At 31.5% G+C, this 15682-nt stretch overlaps 1 long non-coding RNA gene across 2 annotated transcripts; it reads right to left on the bottom strand.

The window, feature by feature from the left end:
- Positions 1-2971: 2971 nt before the first annotated feature.
- Positions 2972-12768, bottom strand: LOC127712616 (uncharacterized). Of its 2 annotated transcripts, none has more exons than XR_007987207.1 (4): positions 12605-12768; positions 10776-10949; positions 7313-7420; positions 2972-4147 (listed from the first exon to the last, which is right to left on the bottom strand). It is a non-coding gene; the product is annotated as an uncharacterized LOC127712616 (long non-coding RNA). The 2 variants fall into 2 exon arrangements; XR_007987208.1 differs by having other exon boundaries at positions 12618-12768.
- Positions 12769-15682: the final 2914 nt, after the last annotated feature.

Raw genomic sequence — 15682 nt, 5'->3', positions numbered from 1 at the left:
AAAAAATCGAACTCAAGAAACATTCATATCGGAAAGTCCCATATCAATTGGCAATATCAAAAGCTCAAACACATCAAAAGAATCGAAAACAACTGTCATATTCCTGACTTGGTACAGGCGTTTCCCTATGTAGCAAATGATGGATTAAAACTGGTTTTATAGCTAGCTAAACCTCTCACTTGTGTGACAGTCGCATAAAATTCCATTATATTGATAACATCAGTGAACCAAACAAGCAGACATTTTTATTTGTCTTGATAAAGACGAAATAGACATAATAGGTTAGAATGTCAAAAATAGGGGTACAGCAGTCAACATTGTGTTATAATCTTAATCACTATTAAAACAAACAAATGTGTCAACAAAGAAAAACAAAATGGCATATAGACAAAACACCTATTAAGCAAAAATATAAGACAGGAATACACAAAATGACCGCATCACAACAACACATTGGCGGGAAGCATAAGTACCGAAACACGCCTAAAGGATAGATCGAGCTTGACATGCAAGAAGGTCATAGTTATTAAGTTCAGCATATTGTATGGTTTTATTATTAAACAGTGCTTATTTTAGTATTATTAATGTTTAAAGCTATAAAGTTTAAAGTCTAATTATGACATTTTATGTTTTGTTCCTAAAGTTACATTTATAGATTTTTTAGCAGTAAGAGTTGCTAACGTTGGACAATCTTTGCGAAGCCATTGGCGTCACTTCAAAATGCGACTGTCTTACAAGTGAGAGGTTTAGCTAGCTATAAAACCAGGTTCAATCCACAAATTTCTACATCAGAAAATGACTGCACCAAGTCAGGAAACGTCGTTTGATGTGTTTGAGCTTTTGATTTTGCCATTCGATTATTGTCTTTTCGTTTTGAATTTTCCTCGGAGTTCGGTATTTTTGTTATTTTACTTTTTCAACAGATGTTGTCTATTTGTCTACTTTTAAAATTTGTTTATGGAATATACTTAAATCCAAAGCTGTTAAGTATACTATTCGATATTTATTTTATGTTTGTTATGCAATAATCTTACAATTATCCATAAAAATGTATCCACTTCACATAAAATTTATGAAGGTCAACATGGTCTATAAGTGTCAAATCTAGAAATTCATAAGAAATTACATGTGTTTAACAACTGTAATTGCTTATGAATTTCTAGAATTACGGCATACGAGTTCCATGATTTTGTTATATTTCTCCTTTATAGCTTTTTACGTTACAATTTGTCAACAACTATAATTAAATAAATGCAACAGTAGTATACCGCTGTTCAAAAGTCATAAATCGATAGAGAGAAAACAAATTCAACTATAAGAGGAACACTGTAGTGCAACAAAAACAAACGCCAACATACATAGAAACGAACTATTTGATAACAACTGCCATATTCCTGACTTAGTACAGGATATTTTAAGAAAACAACGGTGGGTTGAACCTGGATTTATGGCTAGCCAAACCTCCCGCATATACGGCAATGTTAAAACATATCGCTAAAATGACAACACTACGTGACAGAAATACAGCACAAACACACGCAAGAACACTCATCACAGAAAAACGCACAAACAAAAAACATAACAGTCGACACAACATGCAAACCGCACTACAACAAAGAACATCTTCCATTAACGACAGACAGCACAAGACATCACAAACAGTAATGCACTTATGTAACGAACATGTTATCTTGAACTTCATGCGATTATTTTCACAATATCAGTCCAAACAATTATCATGACAATGACGGTATTGAAAGGCTATTTTATAATTATTTGGATTACAAAGGATTATACATAACTCATTATCCAACCAAAACCACAACAGAAACATCAAAAATAATTTTGAATCTCCTGGTGGGTTGAACTTGTTTTATTAGTCATTTCGTACACTAACTATTTCGTACCCCCCATTTCGTACCCTGGCAAAAAACACCCTGACCATTTCGTACCTTGACCATTTCGTACCTTATGGAATATTAACATGTATACCATTTCGTACCTCATGGAAGATTTTTATGTATACCATTTCGTACCTCATGGAAGATTTGTATGTATACCATTTCGTACCTCATGGAAGATTTATATGTATGCCATTTCGTACTTCATGAAAGATTTATATGTTTTTCATTTCTTGGTAAACACTGTTTCATTGATGTGCGCCATTTCGTATCTTATGGAAGATTTATATGTATGCCATTTCGTAACTTATGGAAGATTTGTATGCATACCATTTCGTACTTCATGGAAGGTTTGTATGAATACCATTTCGTAACTCTTCTGTTGTCTGTAATTTCTCAAATTGAAAAAGCCATAGCAAGTTCTTTGATTGGTCATATAAGGTGCACATTCTTATGCAAACACTTTTATCCATGGCTTCCTGTTTGAGTAAAAATCAGCTTGTGTCACTTTTCACTGCACATTTCCTGACAAAAACAACTGTTAATAACTATAAAAACAGTTGCAGATACTTATTTCTTTGTTGGTTAATTAACGTCATATTTTTTATAGTTGAAACATTAATTAAGAACAAATCCTGCAAACAAACAAGTTGTAATTAAAACTATCAAAGTTTCCAAGTGCTGCTTAATCATACCAACCATCGGCCTTTATAAAATTTCTACGGCTGGATGCATAATTTTATTTATTTTGTATTAAAAAAAAATTAAAATCATGAGAACTTTTACAAATATATGATACGAAATAGTAAACATGTATTTAGTCTATGAGGTACGAAATGGTAGATTCATTTGTCCCATAGGGTACGAAATGGATTTTATCGTGGGTACGAAATTGTAAATGTTAGGTACGAAATGGCAGAGGTACGAAATGGTCAAGGTACGAAATGACTTACTTCCTGCATATTATCCTATCTTTTTGTGTCTGTTTCGTATTTTTTAAATATGGCCGAAAATTACTTTTTTTTATGACTGCGCAATGTTTTATGAACTAAAATAGTTGCATAGTACACAGGTAAAATAGCTACGGACGTATTACGTCCGTAAAAAATCCGTAATACGTCCGTATTATACGGAAAACCTACGGACGAATAGTACCACGGACGTAAAACGTCCGTTGCTTCCCATCCATAATACGTCCGTATCAAACCGTAAAACATCCGTTAAACGTCCGTAATACGGATTTATAATGCTACGTCCGTAATACGGATGTTTAGTACCACGTCCGTAATACGGATTTTTTGTACCACAGACGTATAACGTCTATTAATATTATGCATATTATTATATAGAGATATTTTGAAAAAAAATACCTTTATGGTTTGATTTTTATGTAACAGTTATATTGCTGAAACTTTTGATGGAACTGTCAATGACAAAATGCTATACTTTATTTTAAGGTGATGATACTTTTTATCTGCATTTCCTTATATAGTCTCCTAGTGTTCTATCTAAAATTTGTTTCTGATGCAATACATTCAAGGTTTTTGGCATAGAATTTTCTGTCATACAGTGACTTGTTGTTTAACAAGTTGAATATTGATGATAACTCTGATTTAAAATCTTTTTAAACATTCTACTTGAATATTCAAGAGTAAATCAACAATAATCATAAGTATTTCAGTGCTTGTCTTTGGTTCATATTTTGCTTTCATATATTAACTTGTTAAAATAAGGCTCTTAGTTTTCTCTATTTGTCATATCCAAACCTTTTCATAGCACACTATATAGTTGGGTTTTTTTCATTGTTGGAGGACATATGGTGACCTATAATTGCTCACTATCACATCATTTGAACTCTGGTGGATATTTTTCTCATTGGCAATTCAACCAAATTTCTTTACTTTTATATGATCTTTTAATTATATATCAAGAGTAATTGATCTCAAGAGTAATTGTGAATATTGTATTGTTTCCTTTTTACAGTTTTGAATGTATCTGTTTTCTTAAAACTTTCTTAGAACAAACATAATCTTCAATCTTCTTCAAAGTTCAAAATTTTATTTCCAAGGATTTTTATTCACATTCTAATTTCTTTACTTTCAAAGTCCATGAATGTCAAAATAAATGTCTTCTTTGTAAATTTAAATGTTGTATTTTTTGTAAAATTCCCATATTTGTGAGGTAGTCTTCTATGTCCTGTATTCATGGTATTGGTTATTCTTCACCATGTTCACTGTGAATGGTAACTGAAATAAAATATTCATAAATAATATAAATTTAACTTCCATGAAGTAATGTTATAATAATTAATAGTCTAATACACTTAAGAGGTCCCAAACCGCCTACAAAGTATATGCCTATGACATATTGTGAGTTTTAGCATGTTAAAATAAATTGCTTTGCCGAGTGCAGCTGGATAGGACCGCAGAGGTCCAACCCTGAACAGTTGGGGCAAAAATGGACACAATATTCGCACTTGATACAGGTCTGAATTTGGATTGTTATTAAATATTTGACAAATAATAGGTTTCTGACACAGAATAAATGTAGTCAAAGAACTAGAATTGGTTATATGATTTGAATTTATATTCATTTTTTTGCTTTTGTGCAGTACACTATGCTGTTGCGAATTGACACCCCTCCCCAAATAATATTTGAAGAAATTTTTTTTTTTAAATTCGGACGATGATGTGATTTTTGGCGGTTGTATAAAAACTGCTGTCATGTCCATGTTTATTGTACTTTTTGTTGTAAGGTTGCTGTCAAACTAATGTAAGCCTTTCCTTTTTTCTTTCCATTTATGAAATCTTAAAACAAAGTTGTGTGTGTACTCATATATCAATGTGCAGAAACAGTATCAATAGATTAATCAAACAATGAAGGAATTTTGATCAAACTACCATAGCCGTAACTTGGAAGAGCCTCTATTAAATACAAGCTGTAGGTTGAACCAGTATTTACAAAATTGTCAAAGCATGTTAAGCGTACAACTCATAGCTATATAGGTAACCAGTACCTCAACAAGACTTAAGAGTGCACATGCTGACCATTTATTTTATGTTGAAATTCTTTAAGATAAAGGTAAAATTACTAAAAGTATCACAAAATCTTAACACTTTACAGATCTTTGACCATGAGGTGAAGGTCGGATAAATCCTATCAGACAGACATCTACACCAAACGATTTTTTTATACACCAAATATAGTTGACCTATTATTTAAGCTTGTAGTACTTGAAAATCAGCAAAAATACAAAAACTTAACATTGATAAATGAAATGAGGTCATACCCAAGATCAGATGAAACCTGCCAGACTGACTTGCCAGACTGATATACATTTACAGTTGACCTACTGCTTATAGGATTTGAGAAATGGACCTTGTCACTGATCAAAAAATGAAGAAGAAGTCAGGTGAACCCTTCTAACAGACATGTAGATGTTGCAAGGAACCCATATACCAAATATAGTTATAATATCCTATAACTCATACATGTCATAAGTGAGAAATTCACATGACAAAAGAACTATATATTTTTTTCAAGCAGTTATTGAACCATGAAAATGAGGTCGAGGACAATGGACATATGACAGACAGAATCTTTGTAACATAAGCCTCTGCAAACAAGATATGAAGTCCAGGGGTTGAAGTCATAAAACTTTGCTCAGTGCTCTGAGCACAAAAATTATGCTCGAAACATGAAATCAAACATTTTGATTGGTTGATTTTGGAGTATGAGAACAAAAATCTGACTCAAAAGTTTTATGACTTCAAGGCCAGGTCTTCTACCTTCTGAAATATAAAGCTTTATACAAATCGTTGACAATGCCACCAAGAATAGAAATACTTATGGCTATGTTTTGACAAAAAAACATTCTGATCAAAAAACAAAATTGAAAGTGTGAAATAGCATTATATTATATAAATAATAATGTCCTTTGGTCTTTTAAATGACACATTGAGGATCATACCTCATCTTTTTATATTTATATGCTGGTTGAGCCTGGTTCATTGAAAAAGCTCCAAGGTTTATCCATGTACATAATCTGATTGCTATATGTTTGCAAATTCATTCTGATAATGCAAAATCATTAATTGGTTGATTTTTCTTGCTTATTTTAATGTCCAGTGGCAAATATTTTATGTATTCTAAATGATAACAACTTATCAATACATAATATAGGCCAGTCTGACTAGGTACACAGCTACTTTAGTACAAGTAATCTTGATGTACAGTTCTCAAGATGCATATCGAATGTACATCTGTAAAGCTGTATATTAACTGTACAGCTATAAAGTTTCATTTAATTTGGACCATTTTTCGGTTTTTCACATTTTTGCCATTTCCATGGTAACGGCAGCCATCTTGAAAATTCCAAACCCAAAGTGCACATCTGCACATGGGGATTGTCATTATGGAGCAGTTTTATCAATGTATGTCAAGTCATCTCCGAGAACTAAGCTGGACAAAAAGTGTGGAAGAATAATTCGTAGAATAAGAATATGTCCCCCCTTTTATCAAAGGGGTGACATAATAATACGCAAAAGTCGATTGTTCAAAAGCGAATTAAAGGTATTTTCTTTCATAAATTGATCGGAAAAGATATGTGGATTGGTTGATTGATGGTTTGTGATCATGATTGATCAATCAATCGATTGATTGATCGATCGTTTGATTGATTGATTGATCGACTGATTGACAGTTTGTAAAAGGTGAGGGGACGTTTTTTTTCAAATTCTGCACTTGATTAATTACTTGTTTGATATCAAAACTTGATTGATTGATCTCCCATCATGATTTGATCACTTTAATCATGAATTGATTGATTGATCAATACTTTGTATAGCCTAAAATGACACATTTTGCATTGGTTTATTCCTTGTCTATACGTTTTGTGCTGTTCAGTGTCAAATATCTAACGCACAATTTTACACGTAAGATTGAGAAATATACTCTATTTCCTCTTCTTACACCAGAAAAAATGAATGGCGATTAAGGTTTTTCTAACACTAGCGGAGGATGTCACCCCGTACTGGACATTGTCAAGGTAGTAGCAATCATTTTGAGTGTACCAAAGTCAAATGGCACATCTATTATACATGCCTTTGATTCTGATTCCCCCCCCCCCTTTTTCTCTTCTCGTAGAATAAGATTGATGTCTATATCACAGCTACTTTAATCTTGATGTACAGTTCTCAAGATGCATATCGAATGTACATCCGTAAAGCTGTATATTAACTGTACAGCTATAAAGCTGTATATAAACGCACCCAGAGGCGTCCTTCAGCTGGCCCCTAAACAAATATATATACTAGTTCAGTGATAATGAAATGTACAGTTATACTTGAAACAGTTTTAGGAAGATAACATCAAATTATTTAAATTAACTGCAATTCTACAGATGAACTTACTTTGATATCAGTTCTTTTTTGCAGGACATTCACACCTACATGACATACATGTTCACCAGTGATATCAATCATTGTCAATACTGTACTTTCCTTTCATTTGGTAACAAGCTAAAATTGTATATATAAATAATTTAATCAAGAAGTCCAGACAAAAACTACATGTAGTATGAATTGATGCTCACTAATTTATACCTTTACTATATACTTTTACTTTTGAGTGAATTGAAACAAAATGTAAGCAAACAACAGAAAGAAGATCAACAGTTAAGCTTATAAAAAATTAATATAAATATATGTGCAGATTTTAATAAAAGAAAAACCTTTCAATGTACCTTGGCAATGGATAAATTTTCTGTCAAAAATTCGTAAGGGTTCCGCTGAACCCAGTGTCTCCGTACTTTTGCTGTTAATCACAGGCTCAACAAAAATGAGAAAAAAAATTAATAAAAATATTCCTCTCTATACTATCTTTTGAATGTAAGTAGCTTCTGTCCAAGTTTGGTAAAAATCCATGATAATTCATGAATCTAATAAATGTTTTAAAAACTTAAACTGCAGACTGTATGTAATGTTGACTGGAAGAAAAACTAAGTCCATTTATAAGTAAAATAGGGAAAAAATGGAACAAAATTTTATCAAAATTTCCTTCTAGATACTAGCATTTGATCATAAACAAGCTTCTGTCCAAGTGTGGTACAAATCCAGGATAGTTTAAAAACTTTAACCACAGAGTGAATGTAATGTTAACTGGCAGAAAAACTAAGTCCATTTATAAGTAAAATACGGAAAAAATGGAATTTTTTTTTACGAAATTTACTTCTGGATACTATCTTATGATCATAAACAAGCTTCTTTCCAAGTTTGGTAGAAATCCAGGATAGTTTAAGAAAGTTATTAAAATTTGAAAAACTTTAACCACAGAGTGAATGTAATGTTTCCTGGCAGAAAAACTAAGTCCACTTATAAGTAAAATACGGAAAAAATGGATTTTTTTTTTTACAAAATTTACTTTTGAATATAATCTTATGATCATATACAAGCTTCTGTCCAAGTTTGGTAGAAATCCAGGATAGTTTAAGAAAGTTATTAAAATTTCAAAAACTTTAACCACAGAGTGAATATTTGTGGACACCGCCGACAACGACGACGTCGACGGAATGTAGGATCACTATGTCTCGCTTTTTCGACAAAAGTCGAAGGCTCGACAAAAAGCAAAATAAACTTCAATAAACGGTTTCCCAAGCAAAGCTGGAAACGAACCCTGAACAGTTGGGGTAAAAATGAACACAATATTTAAGTTTGATATAGGTCTGAATTTGGATTGTAATCAAATATTAGACACATTATAGGGGGGAAATTTCTGGATCCGCCACTGGGTATTGAACCTTTAGATTAAAGAGATCCATACACTTAAACTAAAGTTTTTTGTCCAGAAACCAAATGTCTTTAAAGGACAACAATGTGATAGCAGTATACTGTGTAGCAGTATACGACCCCATATTGTGGTTGTATAAAAAAATTGTTTGTTCTTTTAAACTTTTTCATAATTCATCTACAAGAAATGTAGGCCTGTTTGGGATTGCTTGCAATGCAATTTTCCTTATAAATTCAACCTTATATAGTAATGCCGGATTTTGATTGGTTGGTAACCAGAGTATTTTTCGTACATTCTAATCCTTTTTACTCTATTTCTGTACTAAAAATCTTTAGTACCGGACATTTACTTTTAATATTTAGTACTACTTCTTTACTTAAAACTTATTGTAATATTTAGGTACGGTACCAGTATTTTACAGTACTTGTTTTGTACTAAAAATTTTGGTACAGAAATAATACCCACAGTGATCATAATATTCCATGTTTGAAAATCATAACTTTAAGAGATTTAAAATAGACAAACTATCAAAATGCTGAAAATGTAACGGTGTAAAAACATGAATAAATTAAAGAACCTTAGTGAGCGCGCTCACATACCCCATGTCCCCACATTGTCATTGGAGAAATAAAATAAGTGTAAGAAAAAAATTGTATCAGAAAAAAAAATTTAATCATAATTTCCTGTCAATATACACATCTACATAGTATGTCCTTATTATCTACACAGTTTCATGAAATTCTGTTGTGTGGTTTGAATGGAGTTGCGATGACAAAAGGTTGCAGTAGTATATTGGGCAAATAAGTTCAAAGGGGCGTAACTCCTGGAAAAAAAATTGAATCGTAATTTCCTGTCAATATGCACATCTACGTAGTATGTCCTTATTATCTGAAAAGGTTTCATGAAATTCTGTTGTGTGGTTTGAGAGAAGTTGCGATGACAAAAGGTTGCAGAAGTATATTGGGCAAATAAGTTCAAAGGGGCGTAACTCCTGGAAAAAATATTGAATCGTAATTTCCTGTCGATATGCACATCTACGTAGTATGTCCTTATTATCTGAAAAGGTTTCATGAAATTCTGTTGTGTGGTTTGAGAGGAGTTGCGATGACAAAAAGTTGCAGTAGTATATTGGGCAAATAAGTTCAAAGGGGCGTAACTCCTGGAAAAAAAATTGAATCGTAATTTCCTGTCGATATGCACATCTACGTAGTACGTCCTTATTATCTGAAAAGGTTTCATGAAATTCTGTTGTGTAGTTTGAGAGGAGTTGCGATGACAAACTGTTGCAGTAGTACATTAAAGTAAATAAGTTCAAAGGGGCGTAACTCCTAGAAAAAGAATTGAATCGTAATTTCCTGTTGATATGCACAACTAAATAGTATGTCCTTATTATCTAAAAAGGTTTCGTGAAATTCTGTTGTGTGGTTTGAGAGGAGTTGCAATGACAAGAAACAGGACTGACGGACTGACGGGTCAAAAACATTCGTTGCGTGGGGTATAAAAACTGTAGTACTTAAATTTCAAGTACAAATCAAGTACTGTAAAATACAGGAACTTAATATCATGATAATTTTAAAGTAACAAAATGGTACTAAATATTAAAAGTAGATTTCCAGTACTGCATAATTTTGGTACAGAAATAGTAGCTATGCAAAAGTAGCTGTGTTACCAATGTCAAGTTCTTTGACTACATTTATTCAGAAAACTATAATGTGTCAAATATTTATTTACAATCCAAATTCAGACCTGTATCAAGGAATCAGAAACTTGTCAACATTTAAGTTAAGTAAAATGTACTAAGGAGTATTATTACTACAACTGCACAATATTAATGACTTTACCATAAGTTATTTCTTGGTTTCCTTAAACTGACCTCATCACGAATATCAACAAATTGTTTACGGTTTTGTAAAAAAAATAATTTGTCACTTCTAACATGTATAATTTTCGACTTGCCCACAACAAGAATCAAAACTTTGACCTCTATGACCTCAAACTTTAAAAAAATCTTGGAAACTACATGTACATGATGTACCGAGTCTGACAAGAAAAAAATATTCAAATAAAGTCATCCTTTTAATAACATACCTCTCATCACAAAATTATTCATTGACTACTGCTCCTCTGTGCTCATATGCACATAAATCAATATGACAATCTATGAATCCACTATATAATCTAGACATCAATGACCCAAATGAATTCTGTTCTGTTGCTTAGCTTCTCCTACTTCTCAAAGTACTTGTACTTTCATTGAAAATGCTAAAAGAAATAATGGTTAATGAAATGAAGTTATAATATCTGCCAAAATTGCCTTTAATATTTGATCCGGCAAAATTGGCTTAGTTTGATCTTTTAAAACTAGACCAACTACCTTTCCCTGAAAAAATAGAGGCTTCCAAGAGCCTCAGTCACTCACCAGTATCCACTGTGGTTTTGGAAATCATGTAAAATAACGTTTAAATCATAATAAATAGTATTAGATACCCCAATAATGATTGTGGCCAAGTTTGGTTAAATTTGGCCGAGCAGTTTTAGAGAAGATTTTAGTAAAAGATTACAAAAATTTATGAAAAATGGTTAATAAAATTGACTATAAAGGGCAATAACTCCTTAAAAGGTCAATTGACAATTTTGGTCCTGTCGACTTATTTGTAGATCTTACTTTGCTGAACATTATTTCTGTTTACAGTTTATCTCTATCTCTAATAATACTCAAGATAATTACCAAAAACTGCAAAATTTCCCTAAAATTATCAATTCAGGGGCAGCAACCCAACAACAGGTTGTCTGATTCTTCTAAAAATGTTGTAGCTATAAAGTCTTGTAACTACGCAAGACATGTGGACGCCAGAGAGACAGACGGCTGGAAGCCGGACATTTGTATACCATAATATGTCCCGTAAAAATTTTGACAGGCGTATAAAAATGACTATAAAAAATCAAAGTATTTAATCATTTTAATGTTCTAATGATCTAATCCATCATATAAAATCCATATGACCCTTGAATGAAGGGATGTACAAAAGCGGTTATATACATGTACATGTATAATTGGATCTCTGAATCTGTCATGATTTATAATGCCAATCTTTGGGCATCAACTTACCATCAAGTTATTTTAATAATCATGATACTTTTTAAAATTTGAAGTCATTCAAAAATGTTTAAATTATACCAAAAGTTGAACTAGTATTTGATATAAGGTAATATCTGAGAAATGGACTAAACGAGACAAGGTTTGGTGGTAAATGCATGTACCTTGAAAGTTGTTATTGGCTTTGAACTAGCTGTTAGCAATTGGGAGTACTCTCAGATCTATACTTAGTCTTTTTAGTTTTGGGGATGTATAAATCTGCTTTAAAAGCCCTTTTCACACCAATATCTCAGCTAAGGTGGTTGGTTTAGCACCACAAACTACTAGTCTAGCCCCACCACAACCTTTTGAATGCGTCTGTCTCATGTCAGAAGCCTGTTAGTGTTATTCAGTGGTTCAGTTTGTCGTTTGTTGCTGTTTATAATATTTTGTATTTTTGGTTCTGTTTTTTATATATTACATTGTATAAATTAGTCTGTTAGTTTTCTGGTTTGAATTATTTTACAAATTTGTGATTCTCATATAGGGTCTTTAAAACCTGACTATGCGGTATTGGCTTTGCTCATTGTTGAAGGATGTACAGTGACCTATTGTTGTTAACTTCAATGTCATTTGATTTCTGGTGGAGAGTTGTCTTTTCTCATTGGTGTAAACAATATTTTATTTTGAAAATAATTACGTAATTTAAACATTATTATCATTACAATATGACAGATTTATTAGGATTGAAAAACAAGTGAATTTACACTTTTAAAAATTCCTCTATTTTTTCTCATTGGCAATCACCACATTTTCTTATTTTTATATTTACATTACATACATGTAAAGCAGACCTTTCATCTTCTCGAGGAGTCCACTTCCTATGTACAACCAGGGGGCCCAAACAGCATCATCATGCATGATTTTGAGTCAGCTAAAAAAAGAATCAAATAGATTATGATACAATAAATATATACATAAATTACATAATAATTTAATAATAAATAATGAATCTACAATCATATTTTAAGAAATGGCGATTAAGGTTTTTCTAACACTAGCGGAGGATGTCACCCCGTACTGGACATTGTCAAGGTAGTAGCAATCATTTTGAGTGTACCAAAGTCAAATGGCACATCTATTATACATGCCTTTGATTCTGATTCCCCCCCCCCTTTTTCTCTTCTCGTAGAATAAGATTGATGTCTATATCACAGCTACTTTAGTACAAGTAATCTTGATGTACAGTTCTCAAGATGCATATCGAATGTACATCCGTAAAGCTGTATATTAACTGTACAGCTATAAAGCTGTATATAAACGCACCCAGAGGCGTCCTTCAGCTGGCCCCTAAACAAATATATATACTAGTTCAGTGATAATGAAATGTACAGTTATACTTGAAACAGTTTTAGGAAGATAACATCAAATTATTTAAATTAACTGCAATTCTACAGATGAACTTACTTTGATATCAGTTCTTTTTTGCAGGACATTCACACCTACATGACATACATGTTCACCAGTGATATCAATCATTGTCAATACTGTACTTTCCTTTCATTTGGTAACAAGCTAAAATTGTATATATAAATAATTTAATCAAGAAGTCCAGACAAAAACTACATGTAGTATGAATTGATGCTCACTAATTTATACCTTTACTATATACTTTTACTTTTGAGTGAATTGAAACAAAATGTAAGCAAACAACAGAAAGAAGATCAACAGTTAAGCTTATAAAAAATTAATATAAATATATGTGCAGATTTTAATAAAAGAAAAACCTTTCAATGTACCTTGGCAATGGATAAATTTTCTGTCAAAAATTCGTAAGGGTTCCGCGGAACCCAGTGTCTCCGTACTTTTGCTGTTAATCACAGGCTCAACAAAAATGAGAAAAAAAATTAATAAAAATATTCCTCTCTATACTATCTTTTGAATGTAAGTAGCTTCTGTCCAAGTTTGGTAAAAATCCATGATAATTCATGAATCTAATAAATGTTTTAAAAACTTAAACTGCAGACTGTATGTAATGTTGACTGGAAGAAAAACTAAGTCCATTTATAAGTAAAATAGGGAAAAAATGGAACAAAATTTTATCAAAATTTCCTTCTAGATACTAGCATTTGATCATAAACAAGCTTCTGTCCAAGTGTGGTACAAATCCAGGATAGTTTAAAAACTTTAACCACAGAGTGAATGTAATGTTAACTGGCAGAAAAACTAAGTCCATTTATAAGTAAAATACGGAAAAAATGGAATTTTTTTTTACGAAATTTACTTCTGGATACTATCTTATGATCATAAACAAGCTTCTTTCCAAGTTTGGTAGAAATCCAGGATAGTTTAAGAAAGTTATTAAAATTTATAACATCATTTTAAATCAATAAATATCATATATTAAATTTCGATTTTTTTGTATCAGTGTCTTCTAATTTCTGGGTAGATAAGTAAATACCAGCGAGTTGGCAGACCTTTATTTTTTTTATATTCTATATTCATTTTGATTTTACCCAAGTTAGGCGAGTTGCCATTGTTGACAGGAGTATATTTTACGGATTTAACCCTTTTCATAAGTGGGGCAATTGAAGAAACCAGGTATGCGGTAATTTTAATTCAGCCTTGTACAATATATATATACATCCAGTCATTTTTACTCAAGCATTACAAATAAGGTTAAATGCTAGATTTCTATATTCTTTTAACTATATTCATGGCAATTAATTAGCCATCCATCATTAGTTGTTTGTGGGAAAGACACCAAGTACTCTTTGTATAATTCAACTTAATATTGTGAGGACAAGCTTTTAAAAATGAAATCTTTTAAAAAATATAAAGATTTTTTTTCAATTACATTTATTTCTTAATTAGGCCAAATGAAATAATATGTGTGTTTCCTATTACATCTTTGAAAAAATAGGATAAGTAGGGGATTTTTCTTATTTTACAATTTTTTTTTATATTTAGTCTATGGGCTGATGGGAGAGAAATTCTGACTTTAACAGTGCTTATTGATAAATCAAAAAAACTTTAGGGTAGGCTATTTCTAAGCTTAAAATATAGGGTAGTTGCGGAAGTAAGAAACACACATATTTTTTTATTTGACCTTACATACAGGAAAAAGATATTTTTTTTAATTAACATTGTTTTAATTTTATATAATTTCACTCACAAGTTGACTCCTTTTCTAGATTTTTTTTGGAAGATATGTTTTAAAATGGTTGATGGAAAAGTACAACCATATCTTAAATTAAATAAATGGATGTTCATGATGAACATCAAGAAGCAATGAAAAAATTCAGTGTTTAGAGACTCACTATCTTTTATATTATATGAAAGAATGAGAAAACTGTTGAATCATCGTGACTGTTGTTAAGAAGCTTTCCATTTAATTTTGTTAATTACTACCTGGGAACAGTCTTGACAGTATATCAATATATATGTTCCTGTTACTATACACTTTTCATTAAATTGCTATATTTAACCCTTTCCTCTATAATGATGCCTCTGTGTTGTAGTGCATCAATTGAAACGTTTTCATGTACAGTTAACATTGCATTAAAGTACAAGTATTTCCTGCATTTCATTGAAAAATCCTATGCAAATGAAGTATATAAAAAAAAAATGCTCTGGAGAAAAGGATTATAAATCAGGCATTGACATTGTCAGTTAATTATTTTAATATTTCATACTTTTAATTAAATCATGTGGTCTTTTCGGAAAAAAATCACTTCATATGTACTCATATTATGCAAATATTAAAAGTTATAGGCTTGAAGCAGAGATTCACTATACACATGTATGTCTGGCATGCAGAATGTTGAAAGCAAGTTAAGAATTTTACTTTATGCATGTATTAGCCATCGTGCATATATCATGCACGGTACTTTTACATCTTTGAATAAGATATAGCCGT

Source organism: Mytilus californianus, unplaced genomic scaffold (genome assembly GCF_021869535.1).
Source record: "Mytilus californianus isolate M0D057914Y unplaced genomic scaffold, xbMytCali1.0.p SCAF_8, whole genome shotgun sequence".
NCBI classification, from domain to species: domain Eukaryota; kingdom Metazoa; phylum Mollusca; class Bivalvia; order Mytilida; family Mytilidae; genus Mytilus; species Mytilus californianus.
Note: the sequence above shows the minus strand (reverse complement) of the source record. Positions and strands in the feature narration are given on the sequence as shown.